Genomic DNA, 17,324 nt, shown 5'->3' on the forward strand with positions numbered 1-17,324 from the left:
AATTTTACTTCAGTTAAAGATGAATAATTATGTTGTCAGTACAATTTTTATGTGAATTTTCTCTTCCCGCCAATTGGTTTAAGCGGATTTTTCTCAATTCTTTTATGATTACGCAATGCGATCTTTGTCGAACTCTGTTGATGCCGATTCTGTCCTGTGTGTACTTACCGTTTCGTAAACAATTTTCGTCATAAATGAGTTAAAATATAAAAATTGTCATCAGTTATATAATTAATGTTAGGTGGGTCTGTCTCTATCAAGCGAACGTTTGACTGTCTATAATGCAGTGTTTAAATTTAGATGCATATCGTTGGTAGATTATTTAATGTGATCTTATAGATTACATTAAATAATCTACTAGAATATTGCATTCCATTACAAAGCTGCTTTGTTTTTCTCCACGTTTGCCAAGCGAATTGGTCTCTGTAAACAATCAATAAAATATTATTATTAGTTAATTATGAATAAATGGACAGTAAAAAATAAGTAACTTTTCGAAAATCATCGCAGTGTAACTCTCCGGTAGCCCCCGGAGAGTAACCAGTGTAACCCCCCCTCCCCCTCTTATTACCGTCCTGAGGTGAGAAAAGAGGAGGAGATTCGCCCAGCAATTTTTGGAAAAAAAACACCCCACAAAATAACAAAGAATTCTAACGTAGGGAGGGAATTGAAAGAATACAACAAAATAATTGTTTTATGTTTCTCCTACTCACGAGGGTAGTAAACCTATATAGTTTATATCGCGGGAAAGCTAAGGATTTTTTATAATTTATTTATTTTTATTTTTTTAGAATTTATTTTTTACATAGTCCGAAAACAGTGTTATAGAAGCCAAACATGGAACAAAGAAATTCATCTCCCATCCAAAGACAATCAGCAACATCCGTGACCAAGACAGGGTTCGAACCCGCAGCCAGATTCGTTCAATTTGGCTTACTTTTTTTTTTTTTTTTGCTGAGCACATGGGTCTCCGAAGTGATAGAAAAAAGTTTAGTTTTAATGGAAGGGCAATTGAACCATGGCAAATGACAACAATAACAAAAAAAAAAAAAAGTTATATATTCTTCATTGGAAATTCACAACCGTTATAACTTCTTTGGAGGTAAACAATAATCCCTACATCCCATTGACTATGGGTCATTGCGTCTTCCCTAAGTCCCTAAGTTTGTTGTATTTCGGTAAGAGGGAATTATTTCTTAGTAGGACGGTTAGTTTAGGTTAAGTTAGATGACGGCAAATCTCCGTTTTTAAAAATTTCAAGAATGTACAAGAAGACGGTGTATATATATATATATATATATATATATATATATATATATATATATATTATATAAAAAAAATATATATATATATTTATATATATTATATAAAAAATATATATACAGGGTGTTCGGGATAAATTTGACATATTTATAATTAATTATATTTTTCCGTAAGTTACATGTATTAACACACACTTCTCTTCATTTAAAAGTTTGGACCCTTCTTCATTCATATAGAAGATGTCAGAAAGGATGGATAGCTGGAACCCACCTGAATCATGGAAGAGAATAACTTGTATCATGATGATTCGTGCCCGCCATCAAAATAAGGATATTACGACTGCTGCCCAATGCTCCCTGAATACAGTAAAAACAATCAGGCATGAACTAGAGACTTGCAATGGTGACTACGAGGATGTAGCAAGAAGAAAGATCCCTAGCAGACGATCTGATTGCGTTCGTACAGCAGAATTCCTCGCAAATCTGCAGGAACAGGTGTTGAAGAACCCTGGCATTGGAATTCGGGCTTTGTTCGTGGAGTTGCTAACTGTAGTCAAGCCCTGGATAACAAGGGTAGCCAATGGTAGGCCGTATGTATGGCAGCAGGATTCGGCCCCTTGCCACACCTCTGGGAAAAGTCAAAAATGGTTGTCTGAAAATTTCTACGACTTCACCAGTCCAAATGTTTGGCCTCCAAACTCCCCAGACCTTAACCCCATGGATTATTTTGTATGGGGCGCAGTTGAAAAAGACACCAATCGCACTTCCAGTAATACAAAAGCCCAGTTAATGGATAAAATTAAAACAGTTTTTGCGGCCCTTCCCAGGGAGACTGTAGCATCAGCTTGTTCGAGGTTCCGAAGCAGAATTGAAGCTGTGATCGATGCTAATGGTGGTTATTTTGAGTAAATCTTGTTGATAGTATTGTAATTAACTCTGCCTGTAATGTTTTTTTGTCAATTCATTAAATTTAATAGATACAAAGAAGATTTTCTTTTTCCTTACGAAACTGTCAAATTTATCCCGAACACCCTGTATATATATTTATATATATATATACCGTCATTATTGTGGTAGTTTTTAGAGATTAACATAACTATATATGGTGTTTCTGATGTACATTATTACTGTTCTGAATACCATTGAACTGCTAAGAGTTATCTTTCTGTGTCATATGCTCTTGTACCACTCATCCAGACCAGAAGATGTTGTGGGAGAGTTGATGAAATTTATTTTGAGGAGAGGGGGGGGGTTCCATGTTGATTCTCGAAAAACCTGGTCTTACCCATGAAACACGGAAGTGCATAGTAATGGCTCTATTACTCGTTGCACTTCTGCTTTTGCAGCGTAAAAATCCTCCTACGTGTAATCCATCTTTACCTTCCTGTCCAAATATTTGGACAGGAAGCTTGAGATGGACAGGAGTAATAATATCGCATCGATGACAAAATAATTTCACAGGTTTTGACTTCTATGTAGATGCGTTTGAAAAAAACAGTAAGGGTTTATAGGAAGGAATCCCCCCTCCCCCTAGAAAGGATTTGAACCTAATTTTATTATGCCTTTTCCAACCGAAGGGCATCAACATTATCGACTGAACTACGGTGGTATCTTCAGAAATTCAGTGGTGTCTTCCTCATTTGAAAACCGCCAATTTAGAGACTTGATTCGAGCTCTTAATTCATCTATTTCTTCTTCTTTGTATGCCATGGCTTCATATCCCAGTAGTAATATTGATAATTCGTTTTCTTTAGTAGACGATCTGCTAAAAATTAAAGACACTTTTTAAGAATCTCCAGTATTTTTCAAAAAGCAGAAAGGTTCCAGATATATTACTTTTTTATTTAACTTAAAGAATGTATAATAATTTCGTTTTTGGTTTTTGATGATATTATGAACTACTTACAGTCCGTCATCACTCAGATTCTAATTACTAATATTAGCCTACATTGCAACACGATATAATTCTTACTTTTTATTTTATTTTATTTTTTTTGCAGACGACAAGATTTAGTGATTTTGCAATTTACATTTGATTTAAAAGTATGCTAGGAGATTATCGCATCAAAAATAGATAAAATAAATCTTCCACATTAAAAAAGATCAGCCGTTAACAGTAGCTACTATTCATTTTAACACATTTCAGAGGAAGCTAACTTCAGTATGCAAAAGGATAGATGTATGGAAATTTTTTGAGCAGGCAAACAAGCTACAGGTCACGATCTTTAAGAAAAGAACAAGGTTAGACTTAAATAAAACACGTTTTTCAATTGCAGGAACTGAGCATATGTGCCACGTTCCAAATCCATGCACGCAGACTTTATAAATATTCAAGGTTACATCTGATAAATTCTTAGAAGTTTGGATAAAAGTTTTACGTGCCGTGAGAGAGAGAGAAGAGGAGAGTATAGTAGGAGAATCACATCTAGGCCTCATGAAGACTAGGACCCCCCCCCCCAAATCATTGGTTATTAAATCAAAAACTATGGTTCTATTATAATTGTATATCACTAGGATGTTTCAGCACCTGCTTGTTGTCATTTGCTAATCCCTAGCCATTGTTTATATATATATATATATATATAATATTATTTCATTTATTTATGTTTTTTTTTTTTTGTTTTTTGTTCTGTTATCTATTAACTTAACTGAGTAGGAAAATGTCTGATAGTTCAATATCTGGCTCATAGATGGCGGTCTTTATTTCTTTTAAATTATTTTTTTATCATACTAGTGGAAGATATAATTTATTCCTTCACAAATTGAAGGAATTGTGTTTCCGTACTGCACCCATTTTCTATTAAGCAGATAATATATAATTTGAGGAAAACACCGCTGGGTTTTTTAAAGACAGTTATGTATATAGTAAGTGTCTGTATTTTTGTAGTACAGACAGGAATCATTATTTGAGTATTGGATGGATTTTCCTCTTCATATCTTGCGAACAGAATAGAATTGCATCACTTGAATTTTTAGCCATAGTTCTAACAGGAAAATCCTTTTCAGTTTAAAATTATTTGTTCTTATAGAAAAATTTCCTGAAGCATTATTTCATGTCGCTCCTAATCTAATACAATATCAAAAAAAGCAAGAGTTATTTGATGATGGTGCTATCGTATTTTACAACCAAAGGCTAATGTGAAATCTGACTAACATAATTTTTTTTTTCATATTAACAGAGTAATTAAAATGACATACCTGGCTTTCTTAGAAGGTAGACCACGAGAAAGTACTCGGAACAGAACTTGATTGAGCCGAAACGTATGATAAGTGAAAAGTTTAATCCTTTATCCAAGTGTGAGCAAACAAAGTTTGCGCCTAAAAGTATCTTCAGGACTGGGGTAAGGTAGTACAACACCGGTAAACTCGTAGCAAAGGTGGACCAAGCTAGCATCACTCCTATCTCAGTATCTCCCATAATGCAAACCACATCTCCTTGCAGATATGTATGATGTTATGAATTAATGGGAAGGCCACTACCCAGACTAGTTTCGACCTTTATTGAGGTCTCTTCAGTGGGAGCCAGGCCCGGACGTGGAGATACCAGGCAGAAACAATGGCAGGTCATCTTTACCTATAGGAGTTGCCAAAAGGTTTGCCACCTTTTTATTAAATTACTCTGGATTTAGAGAAAGATGTTGAAAGTTTATTTTTCACTTTGGTTAGACTATAATAAATTTAGTTTAATCCTTTAATGCATAACATTATACACACGTCTGGGCCTGGCTCCCACTGAAGAGACCTCAATAAAGGTCGAAACTAGTCTGGGTAGTGGCCTTCCCATTAATTCATAACATTATACATATCTGCAAGGAGATGTGGTTTGCATTATGGGAGATACTGAGATAGGAGTGATGTTAACTTGGTCCACCTTTGCTGCGAGTTTACCGGTGTTGTACTACCTGACCCCAGTCCTGAAGATACTTTCAGGCGCAATCTTTGTTTGCTCACACTTGGATAAAGGATTAAACTAAATTTATTAAAGTGAAAAGTGTTGAGAAAAAAAAAAGCTGAATCGCATGAACGTAAATATGTATATTCAATAGTCGTAAATGAAATACGAATAAAACTAGTAAACAAAAAAAAATATGATGAATCAAATGGGCATAGATCATCAAAGATTAAGAATTAAAACCATGAAAGCTAACACTTTTGAAAACCAAAATTAAGGAACCGTCTGACGACGATCTCCACAAAACGGCCAGCACACCGTCATGTTACTGGTCATACGAGTATCTATATTACTAGTTCCTGTTCCTTTTTTATTCCTTAATTTTTAGCTTTCATAGTTTTGAGTATATACATTTGATTCATCATCTCCTTTGTTTACTTTTTTTTTTCCCCTCATGTTTCATTTTTGGCTATTGAATATTTACACTTACACAACTGCGTTTCATTCTCAGCCTCTTTCTCTTATCATACGTTTCAGCTCAAAGCTAAATTCTGCTCTGAATACTTTGTCATCTCTACCTTCAAAAAAATACCAGGTGTGTCCTTTTAATTACTGTTCTAATATAAATTTAAAAAAATTATATTAGTCAGATCTAATATTAGCATTTGGTTGGAAAATAGGGTAGTTCCATTCCCAAATATTAAAAGCGTTGCTATTAATAGCACTTGTTCTCATTTACCTATGCGTTCAGTGGGTACCATAATATTAATCAAACGTCACCAGTGTGGTCTGGAATCTCTCTGCTTAAAATAAATGAATGAATGAATAAATAAATAATAATAAAACATAAGCTTAACAGAGGGTAATAGTGACTTAATTAAAATTACATTTATGAAATTTTTAATAGTTTACGAGTATAATTTTTTTTTTTTTTTTGCTTTAACATGCATTTTTTCCCATTTCTTGCATTGTTCAAAATATTGAAAAGTTTTTTCGTTTATCATAACGCTGCTCTATCCGATAAACATTGGCGTTATTCAAAAATGCAGTGGGCAGTGTTATTTCGAAACTGGGTGGAAAAAAAAACAAAAAAAAAACGGTAGGTCTGTGACAAGTCGTTGATAATATAATACCAGCAATGCTTATAGTAATTACGCAATTGTCTGCATATTTGCTTGTTGTGTGATGCTTAGTATAATTCATTACTGCCCTGGATGGCATTGACTGATAAGCGGCCTATTTTAGTTAATCGTAACATTGATAAACGAAACGTCTTAGATCGCAACATATGATTCATTTAACCAATTACTTATTCTATTGTTCGTTCAACCGACTTTTAATATTTGACGTTTTTTGCAGTAGTTGCTCGAGATGTGTGCGCTTTAGTGTTGACAAAACACATTCGCCACTCCTCTGAGCACCCTGACAAAATGCCAAAATACTTATACATGGCATGGCACGCCTACCCTTTTTTCCCTCCATTCTACGCACGTTTCGCATCCTGATTAAAATGTGCATTTTAATAAGGTGCTACATCATATAAATAATTTAGACTTGATTATTCTTGAACAAGTTTAAGTGTGTTTAGTTCTCCTTTGCTGTTCTTCGAATAACAAAACACATTATTTTTGAGAGGTTAGTTTGAAATATGTGGTTGGGGATCTGTCTTAAACGATGCGAACCTATTGTACATCATCATCATCTTCCTTATACCCTCTTTTACCTTGCGGTGTCGAGGGTCCATTGATCATCGGACCTCACTCCGTTTACAGGATAAGGTGGTCAGCCTTATGCCCCCGGTGTATCCTATGGCCTGTAGTGTTGAGTTCTCAAGGCCAATTTGCCTGCATTGCGGGATGAAAAACCCCAGAATAAACTGAGGAAAAAACTCTGCTGTCCACGCCCAAGACTGGCTAACTTGGCTTTGGCTGAGGAAGATCCTTCAGCTCCTCACGTCCTATTGTACATTAGTACCTTTTTTTATTTTTATTAATTTAACACACACACACATACACACATTATTTTATGTTACATATAATTGAAAAACCTTACTTCATAGGCGAAACATGAAACTTTTTCGAGCCACTGCAGGCTTCCGATAAGCGTAACGGTGGTTTCACACCGGGCGATAAAATTCATCTTCCACTCAAAGTTGGGAGTAGAATACTCAATGCCCACTCAAGGTTAGCAATAGAATACTCTAACCACGCAGACAACCTGGCCGGCAAAAGTTTTATTTTCTTCTGATTATTATGATACGCTAAGTGGCCCTAAATTCCAGAATCCTGTCGTTGAATGTTCCACCATTTTTCATACTTCCGCTAATTCTGCATGCTAATTACTGGTCGACAGACCAGTCGAAAAGTGCTGTCTTTTTGGTAACGTGGAATTTATAAATGCATTGTAATTATATTTAATGATAGGCAAATGCAGAGTTGTTCGCATGAGATTATGTATTGACTTCATTTTCCTGTCAAATTTTTGCGATGTTTGTCTCCAGAAGGAAAAGTAACAAAGTCTGTTTCGCACTAAGGCTAGCAGTGGCAGGAATGAGCATCAATAATTTTATTTTATTTTTTGAGTGCCTGTTAATATAAGTAAGTAATTAGTGGCTTAGCCTGCATGTTACTCACTGGAAACAAATCAGTAAGCAAAGTTAAAAATGCGTCAAAACTGCTGATAGTTTTTGTTCTTTAACACCGAAATTACTGATGGATTTGCCATGCATGGGGAGCATAATTATTATTACAATAGGGTTCCTGAAAGTGCAGGGGGTCTAAAACTCACGCCTCTTGCGCCTAATAAGTAAAGCTGTCACTAGCAGAATTTGGCAATTTCCAGTATTATTCAATTTACATATTCTAGAAAACATACTTTTTAAGTATCGTTAGTAGTAGTGTTTTAGCCGAGATAAAATAGTTTTTTCATCCGTTATTTCATGAGCATAGTGATCAAGGACATATGCATATCTGCATATCACTCATTTGCAAGCTAACCTTTAAAAAAAAAAACATATTAACAGAACTGAGGCGTTTGTCTTTGCATATTTTCAAAAACGTCCACCAACTGGACTAACATGGTCCCCAGTTTCTTGCTAAATGCATGTGATCTTCAGGACAAATTTATTTTTAATCATTATAGGTTTGGAAATAGTTTATTTAGTAAATTAAAATAGCTTCATTTTCTTCTGATGCTGTAATAGATTTTGTTATATTAATACCTGAACTGGTTTCCTTTATTCGAGCAGGATCACGTTGGTCGATGCTCTTAAATTCAATTATCGCATGAAAACAGAACAGCTCTTAATTCAAGTTCTTTGTGTGGCAGAAACAGTAGATTATTTGGATTAAGTTGTTGATTCGCACAAGATTACAGTTTCGCTACCTTTACTTTAAAAAGAGAATTGGATTAGCAATCTCGTTGATATTGGTTACCAGATTAGCCGAAAGTGATAGTTGAGATTATGCTTTTATACTGTACGTGCAGTATGTAATACATACTCCAATTGCATGTACTTGACATATGGTTGGATAAGTGGTGATCTAGAAACTTCATTCTCCCCTGATAATTTGCGTATCACACATCGTTCAGGATATAAAAGTTCCTCCATAGGAGTACCTCATTATACCGTGAACAACATGGTAGTAACCGGAAATGGCTGGAAAGTCTGCAATAGCAAAAATACAATTCTAGCCAGAAGACCAACTATAGGAAAATGCATACATCTTATGTATGTGTATTTTAATACACATACATAAAATATAGGCAAGGATTACTGTGAAGAATTAAGCAGATTTCAGATATCTTCAACTGAAACATTGCTTTGAGAATTACATTAACAGCACATTCGCGGCTTTATTATTATTATTTTATACATATCCCTCCATCTTGCGATTGCAAGTAATGCTGTTCATAGTGGCGACAGACACAAATTTAAAGTGACAGAAAAGACTACCTGAAAGTTTCGATCCAGTGAGTCGCTTCTATGGTTAAAGCTCGTGAGGTTGTTGGGATTGTTTGGAATTGAAATCGTAGTAACTTAGACTTTGAAGTCAATGTATTATATTTTTAACTTGTGTACGGTCTTCTGGCCGTATTTTTGGGGGACGACAAAAAAACTTACTTTACGGAAGGAGAACTCTTTCGTCTTCGTATGAGATCACTAACTCATCTTCAGATGAAAAAAAAAAAAATGACAACGCTTCTTCACGTCCCAGACGGGATTCGAACCCAGGTCTTCGCAATCAAACTGTTAAACTGCTAAAATGAACAGATACCTCGTTATTAGGAGTGGCAAAAAAAAAAAAAATAATGAAAATCGCTTACTACTCATAAAGTCACATAACATTAATTTCTGATCTTGAAAGTTCGCAATTAGCTGTTTTCCCATCAGGTTTTCAACCTTTTATAGCTGGGATTTGCGATAAAAACTATCAAGCGCTATACATTGAGTGTTCACCGAACTTTTCGACTTCTTTCTCCCATTTCATGTAAACACCAATTAAGTCATTATATCAAAGAGATGTTCAAACTTACATTCTTTTCAATTCTGATTGAATATTTGAATTCAAAAAATCTTACCCATTTTCTGTCACCGTAATCATCAGGTCTGTTATTTCTACAGTAAACATATCTTAAGGAAATGTCAGAAATGTCATCAATTTACATCGTTTCATGCAGATCGCGAGTAAACTTTTAAGGAGTGAAGCAGTTCTTTCGGAGGGATCATGCATACGCGATTTCGGATATGCATCTTCCTCATTAAATAGATTTTTAATGAGAAAGTTATCTAATTCAAAGTTATAGCTTATCCCAGAAATGATGGTATGAGGAATTCAAATTGGAATTCAAAGAAACTTCTTTTCCATACTTCATTTTCCTCAAATCAAGCACTTAAAAGCCGGATTTTATAAGATGAAGCATTACTATGCTAGAACACAACACGGTTGAACTCTACAGAATTGCCGAAGGAGCTATTCTAAAGGTCAAATAATGATACTACTGTATATGACAATGAAAACAGTCTCAGTCCGAATTGCTGCATGGAATCTTCTGCCATCATACCATCTCCTCCAATCTTTATTACTGGAAGGCAAGTTGGATGAAAAAAAAAAAAAACGCTGGATGATGCACCACTCTTAACAGTAATTGATATTCGTTGATGTGTAGCACTCGAAAGATGTGACCCCTTACCGACGATGGACGTATTTTTATACAATCCTTCTAACATTTCTAGTGCTCTCATATCCTGTTTTGTCAACAAGTGTTTTGGACACCTTCAATGCAAATAAAAAAGACTATATCGAGGATTACTTTCTAGTAATACAAATACACTTGTATTACTAAAAATATAAATACATATATATATAGATATAAATGAATTCTAATCTCTTTCTATAAAGGCTTGCTGCTTAAACAAATAAGTAAATATCGATACTAGATAGCGTCAGTTCAACTGAAAAAAAAAAATAATAATAATAACGTTTGGAATGTAAAGTGTTTTTTGTCCCACCCCTTAGAGGTGACGTCTATTAAGAAATATTTAATTATAATTAGGAATACTGTCAGGTCTCTAGAAAAAATATAAAAAAAGTTGAACAAAACTAATTAGCTATAAATTAATCCCACGTGCAGGTAACCTGTATGTCAAATTACATGACAGCTGAAGTAATTAGGTGTTTTCCCCCCCTCGCATTCGGCACACTTGATGTTTTATAGTCGAGCCGGCATTCGGTTATTATTATAGAACAAGCTCAACGAGTGAGGTATTCAGGTTAAGGTTATTACACCTAATTTTATGATTAAAAGCATGGATTTGAGGGGGGGGTTGAAGAGGTAATAACAGACAAATATCAGTGGAAGATTGGAAACAGTAACCAGACATCGTGGCTTGCAATGCATGATCATTTTTTTTTTAATATCACAAAAAGAAAACTTTCGTCAGCGAAACTGTAGCGATAAAAAAACAGTCATGTTTCTTGAGTTATTTACTTTGTACGAGTAGTATTTGATCAGTTTGTGAAAATACGATCTACAGTCGGAATTTTGCATAGTGGACACCCACACACAAGCACATGATTGTGCTCACTTTGTATCAAGACTCTTGCGTTTATTCTTAGTCTGACAAAATGTTCATCGCCAGTGATGTCCATGCTGTTATTTACACGATGACACGCTAATCAGAAAGCCGTCGCCTTTCATTGCCAATTTTGAGATTTTAGTCCATTCTCATACCAAAAAAGAAAAAGAAAAAAGCATCGCCAATTTGTGTTCTTTTAATTAATTTATTTTTTAAAGGTGCCTGTGTAACTATGTAGCAATTCTTCGTGAAAAAACTCCGTTATAAGTTCGATTCTAGTTGCTGATTGGAGGAATTTTTTCTTAGCTTTTCTTTTGGTTTTCCGAGTTGGTCAATCACTGGAACAAGCAAGTAGGGTTTTTTTCTTGGAAGCTCGGGTTTTTTAACCTGCACCTCAAAAAACTTGACCGTTCTCTGTCTTTCGTTCTCAGGGAGCTCCTTTAGTATCTTATCTGACTTTTTAGAAGATTGGTAGCCAGCGGGCCTCCACCCTTCAGCTGTCACTGACTGATGGAAATCAGTGAAAGTAGAAAGCGGCTCATGGTGTTCATGAGATCTCTACTTTCATTTAACTGGAAAGATGAATCTAAGTTTTGGTGTAAAACGAAAAATCCATATTAGTTTCGTGCATTGTAATGAATAACTTCTAATATTTGGACCACTGTATGAGGATAAGGGGAAGCAAACTTTTTTTTTGCTGACGTGTTTGATAAATCGCGTCACTTCAGCTGTATCTTTGTCAATGGGTGAAGTATTTCCCATGGAGTGGTTCTTTCAACTTAGGGAACAGATCGAAGTCTGCGGAATCACATCAGAATTGTAAAGTGGGGAGCGGGTTAGGAGACAGTTGCCATCCATAGTCTTCCATAAGATCAACTACTTCACGTGGTTTCAATTTTGATAACACGAACACTGGATATTGCATCCGACCTGAGTTTCTTCTTCCGTTTTGAATCTTAATTCATGGAAGAATGTCAGGCAGAAAACGAGCTCACGACATTTTTTACTGTCTTTCTGATACGAACGTGCCACACATGTGAAGGAATTATTCGATAATAAATGGATTATCATGTTCCATTTATATATATTTTTATTCAAAAATGTTTAAACCATGTTTAAATATTAGTTGAGTATTAAATTGCCTTTTCATAAATGTATGATTTTCTCGAAAGAAATTAAAGATTATTTTTCACTTTTATTCATTTCAAAATTACACTGTTTCCAATATTGATTATTGAGCTTAGGTAATAATATAACCCATTGCTAACACTCTTCGCGGACGGCGGGTGCCTTCAGAAAATTCCAGCCGATGGATAGATTGAAATAGAGGAGCGTCCAATACGCAATATGTGATTCCATTCTCTTCTTCCTTTTTGGACCACATAACCAAAGGCAAAAGACGTCTATAAATGAGATATTTTCGTTGGAACTAATTTGTATTTGTATATATATATTGAAACAGGAGCTTCCCATTCTGTTAAAATTGTACTTCCTGTTCCGGCTTTACTGGTCTTTCAATTTGCAGCTAGTTTTCCTCTTTCTCTTTCCTTAAGAGTCATATTTATCCACTTCTTTTGGTAGCCGATATCTTTTCATTCTATATAGATGCTCTTTTTTTCATTTCTTACTATATTTCTTACTATTGTGTAAACATCAAGTCTTCTATATTAGTAGGTATTTTGAGAACCCCGCAACAGAAGAGCAAAATAAACAGTATTCTAGTCGTGTTATCTCTGCGGAAAGACTCTGATAATGCTGACCACTTCGAACATTCTGAAATAACATGAGAAATATTCGTTGTATTGCTCTTTTACAATACGCGCCATTAGAGGCGCACATCATGAAAAATATGCATTACTTGGTCGAGTAATGCATATTAAATATGCATTACTAAATATTAAACTATTAATAATTGATTTAAAATGACTTCAGTGACAATTACTAAATACTAGGTCCAAATAACAGTAATGCATTGCAGTTATTTCTACATTAAAAATAGATATTTTATTATATTCCAACGAGTACACATTCCGAAAATACACAATGGTTTATGCGGCAGAGTTATCAATCATAGTAGATTATTTCCGTCAGACCACCTAATTTCTGTCTTTACATTTTCTTATTGTTATGTACAGACACCTACATGGAGACTGGGACTCATCAAGCTGAACTCAACTAGCTATTTGTGCTTCTAGGCAAGAACAGAAATTCCCCTTTCCCAGTTTTTTTGCAGTAAAAAGGAAAATAGGTTGCGATGATTGACGTGAAATGATGTAATGCATACATTATAGGCATGGCGTACGTACTCGGTTTATTTTCCTTTTCCATTTTATTACTATTTTTAATGTAATAACAGAAATGATAAACCTTTCTGCGTCCCCTTTATCTTTTGCACCCGAGGCTAGTGCCTTATTCGCATTGCTGTTCTTAAAATCCTGCCATCGTGGGAGGGCCCTTCATTATACTTGGCCTTTTTCTTATAATAGTTTGTCGTACTGCTTCAACATGTTTACTTTCCGATAACGCTAATGACTTTCCAAATTTTTTTTTTTTTTTGTTATATTCAAGATGAAGTTTTAGATGTCCCTTCTATACTATAAAGCAAAACATTTAATTTCTCCACGCGGCTTGGAATGTTAACATCATTCCGACTTCTCATCAACAGTTTTCTTCCAAATTAATCTGTTATCTGTCAAGACTCCATTCTTATCAGATCTTATAGTTCTGTCTTCTAAATCACTTTTACTGTGGCAATCCATGCAAATCTCGATCTGAGTCTTTTTTTCTGGCATCCTGGTAACAAACACCTGCTTTGCTGCTGCTCATGCATTCATGAATGCTAACAATAGCAAGTTCTTTCCTAATCTCCTCAGTTTTCAATATTATGCTGCCATTGATGTCATCTGTTTACTGTCCTAAGCGTGTTCAAAACTTTCGTATCTATGGTCTCCAGTTTTTGATTGTGCATTTTATTTCTAACTCAACTTTCATTTCCGTGAGTAAAAATCGGTTTGAACACAATCTTGAATACTGCTAGTTTAATGTTTTGGCTAATATCTATTTTATTCCATATAAATTTATTCAGTTGACTCTCCACGATACCAGTTTTGTTTATTCTATTATCTGTTTCCATAATTTGCCATCTTCACTAAAAAGTGTGCCTAAATGGTTGACATATTTTACTTGTTCTATAGGTTCTGCATTCAGAATGCAGTTGAAATTTTCTATGTTCCTACCTATTTTTATCGTTTCAGTCTTTTTGTTGTTGATTTTAATAGCATATTTGTTACAACAATTTCCCCCAACCTTCTGGATTTATTTCGGGGTATAACACTGTCTACATAAAATACACAGCTGAGATTGGCATCTTCTATTTTGATGCCAAGTTTAATGCCACGTTCTGCATAATGTGATCCATATAGATGATAATTAACCTAGATATAGAATGTACTTGTATTGCACCTGATTTTACCACAAAACACCTTACTCCTTCAATTTTAACCACTGATTTACAACTTAAGTACGGATCCCTTTGCATAATCTTATTTTCACTATATAGTTGAAGTGTTTTGAATAGCTTTTTCAGTTCTACAAAACTTAAATAGATCCTTGTTATAGTCCCACGATTTCCAAAATGCTTGTCGTAAAGTGAAAACCTGATGTTGACAACCTCTGTTTGCTCTGAATCCAACTTGTTCTCCAAGTTTTTCTTCCACTATTTTTCTTAGCCTATTCTCAATATGCTTGCGTAAAATTTACCTTTAGAGAAATTCCTCAATAATTCTTTCTCACGTTCCGTTGTATTTCTTTTTAAGGTGAGTACTATGAGAAGGCTACTCCAATCATCTTGAATTCTACTTTCTGACCAGGCCTTTACAATTATGCTGTGTAACTAACTAAAACTTTTATACCTCCATATTTAAGCATCTATGGTAGAATATCATTTATCCCATCTGACTTTTTTCACATTCCATGTTTTTTGATATTTTTTTCCTGTCTACTTTCTTTTTAGAGAAGGTAGCTGACACAAATAATGATTCTAAATTATTATTATTATTCCTCCAGTTCTTCCTTAGTACACCTTCTGTGGTATCATAGGTGCAAATAAATCTCATTTTCCAATTCCCCATAATTTTGATGTTTGCTCACATCACTCGACTTCATGCTTTTCATTCAATATCTTCGTGCTTACTGTTCAATGCTATAACTATTCATTCCCTTTCCTGATCACTATTTCCTGAATATAATCTTTTAATTGTTAGAAGAATTCTCACTTGTTTTTGTCTTCTTTGTTTCGGTGACACTAACTACGTCTACGTGGTACTTCTTTGATACTTGTGTCAGTGCCATTTCTTTCCCGTTGATTCTTGTCATGTTAATGGTGCCTTGAATTCTGCTGAGGTCGAGTTTGAATTGGTTCCCTGACGAAAACAGCGGGAGGGAGGATTGTTTAATCAGGTGATACCCCAGCTAGTATGATATTTTGTCTTATTTTAATCTCCAAATTGAGTTTTGGAGATTATCGTCGTTCATTCAGTATCGAGGTAGATATCTACTGACCGAGAGCACACCACGAGAAGATGAGAATTGGACATTAGGTCAGAAACCCCAGTCGGTTCTTTGCATCCCTTAAAGGCAACGTGGAGGTCGCCTACTGGATATCTAGCTGTGATCCTTAACCACCCCCAATTTCAAAATATATAAAGTTAGTTATCATCAGAAATAACTGCGAGTAGAAAATCATTTCTCATTTTTTTAAATAGTTCGTGGAATGGGTGATGTGACATAGCGTGCTTTCGTTTACAAAATCTCGTATGCACAAACATTCTTATTATATATAACGATAGGTACAACACAATTAAAAACAGTTTACTCTTTCGGGCACAATCAAGTGCAAGGAATAAGTTGAGTGTTTGGTAAATGGGAAATTCACGGTGTAGGGGAACCATATTCTCCCCCCCCCCCCAGCGTTATGTCCCGCTTAGTGCAGGGTTTGCTGGGAGGGGGGGGGTAATAATGCGACTTTGGGAGACCCCAACCGGCTTATCGCAGAGCCTGACGTTGAAGGAACTCTCGCAAACATTCATGTCCTAGGTGGGATTCGAACTCGCAGCGTCTTGGCTGGAGAGCGGATACGTTTACCACTCAGCCAACCAGGCCTGCGGTAGGGGAACCCTGTAATTGCTGCCAAATTAGAACCTAGTTCATATCAGGATAAATCGAAAAACTCTCTCTCTTTTTTTTTTTTTTTTTCGTTGTAGCGTTATGATTATCTCAGAATAAATCTCTCTCTCTCTCTCTCAGCAGGTGGACACACTTTGGCTGTTACGGTAACCCAAACATGGCTCTTCTGTTCATGTTCACGCAAGAACAACCACGACGTAGAAGATTTTTGTATATATTAGATTATTACACTGACTGCTGTTTAAGGGCAGGTAGTCCCATATAAGGAAGGTAATTAAGGAATTTCTGTCTCTAGCAATGTTAATCAAATCGATTTGTTTACGTTTGATTTGATTCCATTCAGCGCGATCATAAAAATTGCATAACACTGTTGTTCCTCTGTTATGGACAAGTGAAAAGCCATAACAGACATTGCGGTGTCGTTACCGACCGGGAAAAATGAGAACGCTTTCAAGATTTTTCATTTATATACATTATTTTGTAATATTCAGAACTCCAAGTTACATTCAAATAAAAAAAAAAGAATGTTGTCCAAGGCTTTTTGATTTATCCTTGCGCATGCATCTTAAATTCGCTAATGCTCAGAGGATATTGAACATCTAAGAAAACTAAGGAAGATAAGAAATTTTATTCACGTAACTTGTTTTATTAAGAGAAAAGCAGCATTCGAAATGCAGTGGTGTTCATACATTTGAGGTCCTCCCATTCTGTTCACTATTATTTGTTCTCTTCTCTCGTCCATATATTCTTTAAGTTTTATTAAAAAAGTTATTTTGTGTGTTCAAATAAGTGTAAATGAGACGTGTTCAGTTGGCATGACGTATACAAAAATTTGAATAAGTTGTTCAATATTCATATTTGAAAGAAAAAGTGTCTCTTGTCGCAGTTTATTTATAAATTTGAAACC

The 17,324-nt window shown here is 35.1% G+C and overlaps 1 protein-coding gene across 3 annotated transcripts in view; it reads left to right on the forward strand.

The window, feature by feature from the left end:
• The window catches only part of LOC150108109 (epidermal growth factor receptor-like), a 495,579-nt gene that overhangs the window by 149,706 nt on the left and 328,549 nt on the right, over positions 1-17,324 (forward strand). The window lies entirely within an intron of this gene.

The sequence above is a fragment of the Typopeltis vanoorti genome, chromosome 3 (assembly GCF_054136105.1).
Source record: "Typopeltis vanoorti isolate ZY-2024b chromosome 3, IOZ_Tvanoo_1.0, whole genome shotgun sequence".
Taxonomy (NCBI): Eukaryota; Metazoa; Arthropoda; class Arachnida; order Uropygi; family Thelyphonidae; genus Typopeltis; species Typopeltis vanoorti.